The 12,098-nt window shown below is 43.8% G+C and overlaps 1 protein-coding gene across 1 annotated transcript in view; it reads right to left on the bottom strand.

Annotated features, from left to right (window-relative positions):
* Positions 1–12,098, bottom strand: part of LOC130401510 (proprotein convertase subtilisin/kexin type 5-like) — an 81,580-nt gene that overhangs the window by 56,116 nt on the left and 13,366 nt on the right. The gene's annotated exons all lie outside the window — the stretch shown is intronic.

Raw genomic sequence — 12,098 nt, 5'->3', positions numbered from 1 at the left:
CTATATCCTTCCCCCCCTGCTCAGCCTGATCTCCCCCACCCTAGCCAGGGTGAGAGAACAGAGTCCTGTCGCTAATCCCTGATAGCGCCGCGGTGGCCATCCAACCATTGGGTGGCGGAAATAGTGCAACTCCTGCGGGCGAGCCCGATGGCCCCTTCCCCTGCGCAGGGAGCTCGCCTCTCCAAGCGGGCGAGGAAGTTTTACCATCCGCATCCGGACTGCGTAGCGCTCTGGGCTTGGCCCGCTCGAGAGTGGAACTTGAATGCGGCAGGACTGCCTGCACAGGTCGTTGACACCATTCAGAATGCAAGGCCCTTTCCACTCCGCATCGGCTCTACAGTGGCAAGTGCGGGTTTTTGAGCACTGGTGCGACTCGAGGCACGCCATTCCATATCAGTGTTCCGTGGTGGACCTACTGTGTTTCCTACAGGGATTATTGGAAAAGGGTAAGGCCTTTTCCACGATTAAAGTGTAGTTGGCGGCCATCTCAGCTTGTCATGTTGGCTTTGGGGGATAAGCCTGCAGGGCAGCATCCCTTGTTTGGTCCGCTTCATGAAGGGGTGGGCGCGTCGCAGCTCCCAGTTTCCAGGCCCCTGGTCCCTTTGTGGGATTTATCGGTGGTGCTGGATGCCCTGTCTCATCACCCTTTTGAGCCGTTGGGAACGGTGGAGATGAAGTTTGTGTCGCTGAGGTGGTGTTGCTCTTAGCTTTAAACCAGCTAAGCGTGTGAGTGATTTACAGGCATTGTCTATCCGTCCTTCCTGCTTGCAGATTGCTCCGGGGATCTCCAAGGTCTGTCTGCGGCCCAATCCGGCTTTTGTGCCTAAGGTGGTTGAGTCGACCTATAGGTGTCTCACGGTGGAACTGTCGGCTTTTCACCCGCCTCCGTTCTCCTCTGCGGAGGAGCAGAGACTCAATACATTATGCCCGGTACGGGCCCTACATGTATATGCGAGTCGGTCAGCAGCTTTTCGGAAAGGGGATCAGCTGTTCGTGTCCTGGGCCACTCCCCATAGAGGCAAGCCTTTGTCCCGCCAGAGGCTATCCCACTGGATTGTAGAGGCTATATCTCTTGCTTATGAAAGTAGGGGCTTGCAGCCCCCAATGGCTTGAGGGCCCACTCCACAAGGGGTATGGCTACTTCATGGGCCTTATTCAAGGAGGAGAAAGGGATCTTTGCCGGGCAGCGCTTATGCACCTCCGCCTCCGGCGGTGGTCCCTCAGCGGGGCTCAAGCGGGAGACATTCGCCGCCAACAATCCCTTTCTCCTCCATGTCGTGGCTCATGTTCTTGAGGGAGTCAAAGCCAAAGTTCCTTTCCCCCCAATTCATTCTCAACCTTGGCTGAGATAACCCCGAATACGAGTCTCGTTGTAGAAATACCAGAGACGAGAGTCTGACGTGTTATGCGCCATCACACCAACAGCAGAACGGTTATCCAAATAACAAGGAAGTGTACAACACTTGCGTTACAGTCCTGGAGCTCTATATCTAAATAATATCATATAATACATAGATATCTATATCATATAACATATTGTGTGCGCCTCCAGACGATATTATGAATCACAAACGACTTTGTCGGGTTCTGCGACGTCTCTGGTTCTTCCACTTTCACATCAACCTGAAGTCGACTGAACCGCGCGCTGCCGGCTGCCCGCTGCTGGGCGATGGTGCCTCGCGGCATGTCGCAGTTCATGTACTTCAGCGAGTCAAACAAAGTTCCTTTCCCCCAATTCCTTCTCAACCATGGCTCAGATAACCCCCACGACAGTCTCGTTGTGGAAATACAAGACACGTAGAAGAACCGACAAGAAACACTTGCGTTACAGTGTGTGTATTCACATTGATGTGGACGTTGAAGAACCCAACGCGGTCGTTTGAGATTCATAATATCGGCTCACACAGCTTTTGGCCGTGATAATATATATTATATGATATAGTTATCTGTGTAGGCCAGGGGTGCCCAACCTTTTTTGACCTAAGATCTACTTTTCAAGTAGCCAACCTCCCGAGATCTACCAGCAAACCTACCTTTCAAGCCGGGGGGGGGGGGGGGGGGTGGGGGGGGGTAGAGAACAATTGTTGACGGGGGGGGGGGGGGGGGGGGGGGGGGGGTGGGTTTCATTCCGTCTGCGCAGTGGGGGTTTCATTCCGTCTGCGCACGGCACCTTCTCAACGATAATCAATAATCTTCCTCCCACTCAGGGTGAAAATGGTAGGTCTTAGCTTGTTTCCCCTCAGCCATGCCAACGTTTAGGAGTGGGTAACTACTGTTGACGGCTTTTCAACTGCTGTTAACAGCACATGCGCTACCGCGCGTATATGTCCCGCACAAATTTAATTTCATTAAAAAAAATAAAAAATAAAAATCTTCTTTCTTTTTTTTTTTCTTCACCCCTCGCGATCGGACTTGGGATCTGTCGGCGATCTACTGGTAAGACCGCGATCGACTGGTTGGGCACCCCTGGTGTAGGCTATATGATAATATTTAGATATAGAGCTCCAGGACTCCCGTGTGTTCTAGAATATTACAGAACACGGCTAAAGGCTGTTTGCGCCTCGCCATTGCGATCACTCCACTGTAAACAGAGGGCATGGTACCGTTCCGTGGCTGCAAGCTGCTCAGGGCCCACCACCCCACCCTCCTCCTTGACACGCCCACCAAAACAGCGCATTTGGGGGAAGCTCAATGTGCGGATCTGGCTCGGAGTGGCTGTAACTCTGCACCCGGCTGAATTTCGGGAACGTCTTTGAATACTGTGTTAGTTGCCCACTAATACCTATATTAAAGATACATAAAATAGCATGTCATGGGACCTTTAAAGTGGAAATGAAGCAATGAGAACTGTGACCATTTTTTGGTTGCTTTTTCATTTTTGAGAATACGGATGGATTTTCATTAAACCTGAAATTCAAGTAGTTTCACTGGAAAATGAAATGTTGATAACGACTTTCGCAACTAGGGCGCGGCCATGTTTTAAAAATGCAGGCGCTACGTCATCAGAATGGTTAGCGCTTTCAAATAAACATGTCAAATCTTGGAAGAAGAACAGGGGGGTCATTTTGTATTGCCCCTGGATGTTCAAACAAATATATCGGGTAAAAGAGAGTGGTAAAATAGTTCATTGCCATGTCATTCCTGTCAAGAAGCCTAAACTGCTCCAAAGATGGTTAGCTGCATCTGAAACGCCTCAGCCCCCGAATGGGATGAGGGCAGAGAGTATGTAGCGACCACTTTATAGAGGCTGATTACATTGAGAGGGAGCTTTTGCTGTCCCACCAATCGGCTGAAGCCAGATGCTGTGCCAACAATTTTTAATTTTAGTGGCTAGTGATGGAGACACGGACAGACCTGTCAAATCGGACCCGGGCGCTGCTCTTATGCGCAGAGAAAGAGTGCAGAAACGCGCTTGCCAGGCAGAGGAACGAGAGGTAAACTTAGCTTCTAGTACTAGAGAAACAGAAATTAGTACACTCACTGTTCGAAGATTGTCTTGTTTGCAGACTCGCTCCATGCTCTTGATCATTTCTAATCCATCGCCAAATAATCCATTGATTTCGGAAATAATCCATTTGCAAACACCGTCGGTTGCACTATTTCGCATATTCATGTGCACACCCAAATGGCACGACAATTACATGTATCATGAAATGAACGAACTGTAAGACAGCGTGGTAGCCCAGCTGCTGCACCCGTGTACTACTTTTCATAGCTGTAAACAACATCCTGTGGACGGGCAGAGCCGGGAGATGTCAGTTATTATCACCTCCAGTAGCCGCGTTTACATGGACACATCTGTCTATGCGGAACAGAAAATGATCATGTATACGCCTCATTCGGAATACAATTATCTGTTCGGCATAGATTCTATGCCGAATAGAAGTGGGGGTGTAGTCCGTTTTAATCGCCATGTATACACTTATTCCGAATAGATCGGGGTTTAACTTAGAGCAGCCGCAGTAGTTCGCAATTGGTCCACTGAGCTCCGTCTGTACTTTTAAGCACACCGAACTTCACCGCTGTCAAGGAAAGTGGATTTATTGCCTGATTCACGTCTTTGTTATCACTCCGTAAAAGTAGTCCGGTAAGCGTGTCCGGTTGCTAAGCGACGGGACATGGGTGTTTATTAATGACGTGTTTGCGTATCGTAGTGTCCGCGTGCGTCCGAGATAACTGTAAATGAGTAGGCTACTACTTGTACTTTTGCAGGCTGAACGTTAACATACTTCTTAACTTAGAGAGATGGCAGCTGCAGTAGTTCGCAATTGGACCTTCGAGGATTCCTGGTCACTAAATTCCCGTAAGACCACTCTCTCCCACCAGTCTTGGCTGCGGACTCGCATCCAAATTCCTCATGTTTGCGGCGGAGCTTAGGGTTAATATATAATAATACGTTGCTGCGCTGTCCTCCTCCTTCTTAATTGAAGCAGCAGGCAGAGAAAAAGCTCTCTCCTGCTGTGCTTTCATTAAAATCAAATTTAAAATCCCCGATAGTGATAAGACATCCATTATGTCGCCGCCGGTCCAGAGTTTTGTCAGGTGTGCGCGAAAGACATAACGGACACTTTTGTTACTGCCATGTATACAGTACATTGGGAACACATTTTAGGAACAGATCTATGCCGCATAGAAATCTATGCGGATCAGATGTGCCATGTAAACGCGGCTAGTGAGGCTATGAGCCGCTATGTAAACAACATAGAATGTTACCAACCATTCCCATGACGTCATCGTATTCTGAAACAGAGATGGCGGCGCACAGGCTGAAAACATTATAATTTATGCAACTTGTTTGTGCTTTATTCTGAATAATGGTTCATATTTCCGACTTTATTTGTATTTATGGTATATTGAAATATTTAACTAGTGCTATAGACATCTGTTTATTTGATTGCTTCCTTTCCACTTTAAACCCATTCAGACCGGATCACGCATACGTGTGTATTTACCTTTAAGACCGGAACACGCATCTATGCGTAGTTACCATTGAGACCGGAAACGCGTCTGTGTCATTTCAGCAATGCGGTCTTTTTCAAGGCAAATGACCAGTTATACTCACTGTGATTGGTTGATATATTCTTGGGGTGAGCGAACGAGATGCTTGGGATTTTTTTTAAATTAATAGCGAAGCATTCTATTGGTCGAAATACACGTGGATCATGTTTTAGTCAGTGGGACGTTTAAACTTTAAATCGCCGAAGCGATCGAATATGGCATCGAACATCACACATTCGAGTGAAGTTAGTGACATCGAAGACACTGAATTAGATAACTTAGATGAATTAGATATATCTAACTTGAATTAGATATAAAAAATATTTTACCATCTGATCGCGTGGTAAGAGAGCAATGGATTCAAGCGATGTTTGGGGAAGAAGAGGATTTGAGCGAGTTTGAAGGCTTCGCGAACGAGTGGAAGAGTGGCAACTTTCACTCGCGGGAAAAGATTCCATTCAATCGCCAACCTGGCATAAAGATCGAGCTGCCAATGCCAGATGTTATAACACCGGTGCAGGTATTCTCCCATATCTTCACGGAAGAAATGTGGATGCGTCTTATAACGCAAACCAACCTCTATGCAGAGCAAACGCGGAGTGCAACGCCTTCGAACAGCAAGTGGGATCCCGTCACAATCCATGAAATGAAGACGTTCGTGGGACTGTGTCTGGCCATGGGGATACATGATAATGATTTGATCCTGATACTAATTACAATGCGTTATGTCACAAGTCACTGATAATAATGGATGATTTGAATAATATATATGATACATAAAAACAATACAAATGACAATTATAGATTATTCTTACGATAATAATTCATGTCTGATGATAATGATTTGATCCTGATACTAATTACAATACGTTATGTCACAAGTCACTGATAATAATTGATGATTATGGATAATAATTATGATGATAATATGATCCATCAAAATAATACAACAAAGAAAATGAACATTAATAAAAATTGAAATTATTAGGTAAAGAAGAAGTAACCCTCTGTTTTGGTTTTGTTCTATATCTGTGTTTCAGTGTCTATCACTTGTCACTTTGGTACCTCAAAAGTATGACATAGAAGCAGATCTGTATTGATTTTCAAAATGTTCTTGATGTTTTTGATGTCTATTGATTTTTTAAAAATATGCAGTTGAAGTTTATGGCCAAGCAAGTCAGTCAAGTTGACAGCCAAAGAATTAATCTCTCAAATGCCTTTTACCTCATGTTTTTATCTGCTATAGAGCCTGAGAAATTAAGGTTTTATTAGGCGTTGACAAGCTTTGAATAGTGTTCTCAAAACCTTCAGGTTTTGAGAGGGGGTTTACAGAAAAGTTCTTAGGCATAAAAAGGCCTTTTTTAGTAGGCGTTTTAGGCCTAAATGGGTTAAGGCATTTCTTAGAGTCACGCCCCCCCCTTTTTTTTAATCGTCATTTTAATGTCGATTTTAAATGCTCTTACACACTGGATTACAATGCTACTTTATTCCGGTCACCAATTTATACATTACATGGTCTTGCTATGTGTGCAATACAATGTTAAGTCGGGTCGTTTGTTTTCGGGCTGGTGTGCTAAAGAGACTAATGTAGTTAACAATAAACAACGACTAGCCAATTTCATGATACAATCACGAAGACGAACAGGAACGCTTTAAATGCTCCGACACTTGAAATGACAAAAGCGCAACTCGGAAGGCCGTCATCCGAGGATTCAGGGACACACCATCAGTCCAAGTCCATCCCTAACCAATCAGCATTCATTAGCAGAACGGCCAACAACGGCCCAAACGGTACGAAGTCGAAAGGACATAAGTACTAATTCATTCGACTGGTGAACTTTAATCTATATTGAACTTACGGAATCCACAATAAAATCTGCGATATTTCAACGACAAGCTGGAAAGAGATACATTTAGAGATACCTCATAGCAGCCCCACACAGTGAAGCCTGCTAATAAATCCAAGGAAAAAGAAGAACGCGCACAATGAACAAACAGCAACAATGTAGGACGTCCAAGAAGGACGGCAAACTTTAGCACAACATTCAACTTCAATAAACTTAGCTTTCGCCGTTGTCCAGAAATACCTCATGGGTAATGTGTTTGTTTGTTTTTATCCCCCTGTCGCACGGAAGTGCGATTCTGTCAACCAATCAACAGACGGCTTGTGTAGCTCGAACTTGCTGGCACCCTTACAGGCGTCTCAGTACTCCAACGGAGCAGTACTGCGAGACAAGTACGGCTCAATACGTCTCAGTCCGGATCACGGCCACTTTTTGCGGTGGAAACGTGACCCATGCCGCACCTTTGCAGACTGAACCGACCCGCACCCTCCAGTGGAAACCCATAACAGTCGGCCTTTGTCGCAGATAGTTCAGCTAGTGTCAGGGCCTCACGGGATAATGTACAGTGCCTTTATTGACCAAAGTGCAATAAATAATTATAACGGTCAAAGCTTGTAAAGACCCCTGCTCTCTTTAGTCACTGTTCCACCTGTGTTCCTACAGGTAGCAAACTTCACGAGTTGTGGACACTACCCTGCACACTGAGGCGCTAAAAATGAATCTCCGTCCGCTCAACGATGAGAAAGGGCGGTGTTTGTTTTTCAATCCTGTGTGTTTATTGAACCACTTTACATAAAATGTGTGAAGCTGGTCTACGCTACTTTTGGGGCCAACAATGAAGATCAAATTTCTTCAAACACAGATACAAGGCAAAGCAAACCTATGTCAATCATAGTAGCCTTTAGGCAGAGGTGGGTAGGAACGCGCTACATTTACTCCGTTACAAATACTTGAGTAACTTTTTGGATAAAAAAAAAAAAGTTTTATTGCAACATACTTTTACTTGAGTAAATATTTGAAGAAAGAACGGTACTTTTACACCGTTCCATTTGGCTACGTGACGGTCGTTACTTTGTTTTTTTAGATCTTTTCTTTTATTACATGCGAGATCTATTTCTATCACGTGAATATTCCTTAGCCCAAGTGAAGGAGTTAAAGTACCTCGGGGTCTTGTTCGCGAGTGAGGGTACTATGGAGCGTGAGATTGGCCGGAGAATCGGAGCAGCGGGGGGCGGTATTGCGTTCGCTTTACCGCACCGTTGTTACGAAAAGAGAGCTGAGTCGCAAGGCAAAGCTCTCGATCTACCGGTCGATCTTGGTTCCTATCCTCACTTATGGTCATGAGGGTTGGGTGATGGCCGAAAGGACGAGATCGCGGGTACAAGCGGCCGAGAGGCAATTGAATAACGCCTGCACACACACACACACAGGCACGCACGCACGCACAACGCAGAGTGGTAATCGGGAGAGTTGGGAAAATTCCCTGCGGCCCGTTAACGTTTCGGGGGGCGCCGGGTCAACGTCGCAACCAATTCGGTTTTGTCTCGAGGGGAGTAACTGAGCGCCCCCTCCCGAAGTGGCACAGCCCAGGTCGGCCTTGAACTGCGATTGGTCAGAAAGACGTTACAGCTAATGACAACATTGAACTCTCATGCAGGCTCGAACAGTGTCTCTCACACACACACACACACACACACACACACACACACACACACACACACACACACACACACACACACACACACACACACACACACACACACACACACACACACACACACACACACACACACACACACACACACACAACTATGCGGCGAGCTGGGGCTCTCATGTTCTCCCCTGCGGTGTATTCCTTGTCCGCATCCCCTGCCATCCAGTTGTCATACGATTCATGCAGACTGGTTTTGAACGGCTGATTCCATGGATGTACTTTGTTAATAATGTTAGTTAACAGTTATACGTGTATTGGTTTTAATTAATATAATTTTGGATAAACCGAATTTATTTTAATTTTATTTAAAGGTTGATGTATTTAATTTTGCAAAGATTTAATTTGGTATTGTTTTAGTTCAAGGGTTATGTATTAAAGGGTTATTTTTAAAGACCTTATTTATTTTATTTAAAAGGATGTTATTTACATTATCTTTATTTGAACATTGCTGTTTTATATTTGTTGGTGTCTATTTTGTACCGTTTGTGTTGCTCTGTTTATTTAAAAAATTAATCGGAGAAACTCAGTACTTGTACTCTTGAGTACTTGAGTAGTCTTTTCACTGCATACTTCTTTACTCTTACTTGAGTAATTATTTTTACGAGTACTTTTACTTCTACTTGAGTAATTATAATCTTAAAGTAACAGTACTATTACTTGAGTACATTTTTAAGCTACTCTGCCCACCACTGCCTTTAGGTTAGGTTAGTTCCCAGGATTCAAAACACATGAAATTGCATTTTGAGATTGAATCCAGAACTAAGACTCACACTAGACTTCATCACTAGGCCTATTTTTCTGAAAATAACATACCCAAAGTAAAAAATATCTACACAAAAGCAAGGGCTATGATATTAAACCTTAGAACCAAAATAAAGATACAACTTGTGAGATTGAGAAAAAAATAATTTGGATACTACTTAGCTAGTGAATAAAGCTTAATTGTAAGATTTAGTTTCAGCCTGAATGTTTTAGATTGAAACCATACTGCATTATCAGTTGGTAACCCCTTAGTACTATAGGGCCATAGCACAAACAACTAAGGTAAAACAAAGAGTCAATTAGTCTTGATCAGTTTTAGTCACAGACTGATATGGTTTCGAAGACTGTTTGATTTAGGCTACGTTTACATGATGACGGTCTGAACAGAAGACGCAAAAGTGGCGTCGTGTCTTCACTTTTTATTCCGCTTTTAGAAAAGCGTTTTCGGGAGGAAATCTGGTAAGGTGCATAAATCTGCATAAGGTGACGCAAAAGTGTGTGGAATTCGATTGGGGTATGCATGTCAGGCGGCTAGGTGGTGCTGTGATACATTATCACACAACACTGCCATGTCTGAGCACATGCGTAGAATCTTCCTTCTTCTCTTATCTGCGCCGCGAAAACCAAAACATAATTACAGATCATTCTCTGTTCAGTAATACTATCTGTACATATCCTGTACATTTCCTGGAAAAAATCCTGTAAGTTTATTAGAGTTGCCCGAGCAGCTTGCTAGTACGTTGGTCCGACGCATGGAAATAATCCAACATGTTTGTTCATTTCCCTGTACTGGGGCATGTATGCGACGTAAACGCGTACACAACGTGAGCAGATCAGAGCAGAGTTTTCCGTCTTGGCAATGTAGACGGAAACGCTACGGTGGAGCGTATTCAAGTTTTCCGCTCTGGAGGGTGGTTTCAGATTTTTGCGTTTTCAAGCCCCAAAAACGCTGTCACTGTCCAAACGAAATGCACTTCCGATAAAATATTTTGTCGTTTTTACCTGCAAGCGTCCTCGTGTAAACAGGACCTAAGAGTGAGTGTGTGTGTGTGTGTGTGTGTGTGTGTGTGTGTGTGTGTGTGTGTGTGTGTGTGTGTGTGTGTGTGTGTGTGTGTGTGTGTGTGTGTGTGTGTGTGTGTGTATATATATATATAGAGTTGTCAGTTAAACGCGTTATTAACGGCGTTAACGCAAACCAATTTTAACGGCGTTCATTTTTTATTGCGCGATTAACGCAATTATTATATTTTAAAAAATAATAATAATTTTTTTTTGGCTCAAAACAAAGAAGCAGTAGCCTGACTGCTATGTTCAAATGACATTTACTCAAAGCAGTCATTTAATTGCACTATAGGCTCTTTTTTTGTATCGTCCTGTTTTGATCAATATATGCCAATGTTGTTATCAATAAAAAATCATTTGCACAAGGCAAGCCGATGCACTTCACCATGTTGATAAGAGAATTAAAATGAGAAGAATTAATGGGACAAAGAAATCAAGGGATATTTAGCATAGAAAAAGAATTTGCGATTAATCGTGAGTTAACTATGACATTAATGCGATTAATCACGATTAAATATTTTAATCGCTTGACAGCTCTAATATATATATATAGTTCAAGGTTTGCATTTTCGGTTGATTGCTATAGCGCCACCATGGGCCAATCAGTGTAATATTTGTTCTCTGTTAATCTTGAGTCAGCCTCTAGAGCTGTAGGAAGTTTCATTAAAAGCGTGCAAGCAGTTTAGAATGTGTGAGTCAAACGTGGCGGAATATTATAACCAACAATTACAATATGTTGCCTCCACCCATTGGCCCCCTAATAACACATTTTGTTAAATGTTTTTTATTTTGTTTGGGGTTGGAATTGTCTTTTGTGGAGAATCTAATCTTTCTGAAGATGTCTCACATGAATGCTTTCTCATGTGTATAAATGCCTTAAAACGGAGAGAGAGAGAGAGAGAGAGAGAGAGAGAGAGAGAGAGAGAGAGAGAGAGAGAGAGAGAGAGAGAGAGAGAGAGAGAGAGAGAGAGAGAGAGAGAGAGAGAGAGAGAGAGAGAGAGAGAGAGAGAGAGAGAGAGAGAGAGAGAGAGAGGAGAGAGAGAGAGAGAGAGAGAGAGAGAGAGAGAGAGAGAGACACAAATTTGAGGATGGCAGAAAACACGAGTAGAATCTGTTATGATGATTAGAGGAATTCAGGAATTTAGATGTGAATGTTGTCTCAGGGAATCAAACCCAACCAACTATAGCAGACACAGCCCATGTACGTGATACTGAGACACTTGGCTACCCTGCGACTTACGGATGTGTACCAACCTTGACCTCAGCTTGTGCTACACTTCTGCACCAAGATACACACATCACACATGCAAGCAAATGTATACAGTTGAACAACTATTCTATCTTGATTGATAATATACAACATGGGATGAGACACAATCAATGTAATAGAAGTTTGGTTTAATTTCAGACCTGAGAGGTAAACCAAAACACTCAATTGAAACATAGACAGACAGGTACGGACGTAAAGAGACATAGAAATAGACCGACAGATATGGATGTATGACAGACCGAGAGAGAGGTATTGATGTAGACAAAGATAGAATGACGGATAGAAATGTATGGACGCAGACACAGATAGATATGGTCATAGCCTGACAGACGGACAGACAGGTATGGACTTTTAGAGAGAAAGACAGGTATGGATGTAGTCAGACAGACAGGTTTGGACGTAGACAGACTGGTACGTAGGCCGACTGACATGTACGTAGAAAGACAGA

The sequence above is a fragment of the Gadus chalcogrammus genome, chromosome 13 (genome assembly GCF_026213295.1).
Source record: "Gadus chalcogrammus isolate NIFS_2021 chromosome 13, NIFS_Gcha_1.0, whole genome shotgun sequence".
NCBI classification, from domain to species: Eukaryota; Metazoa; Chordata; class Actinopteri; order Gadiformes; family Gadidae; genus Gadus; species Gadus chalcogrammus.
The sequence above is the reverse complement of the archived record's forward strand: the minus strand, read 5'-3'. Positions and strand labels throughout refer to the sequence as shown.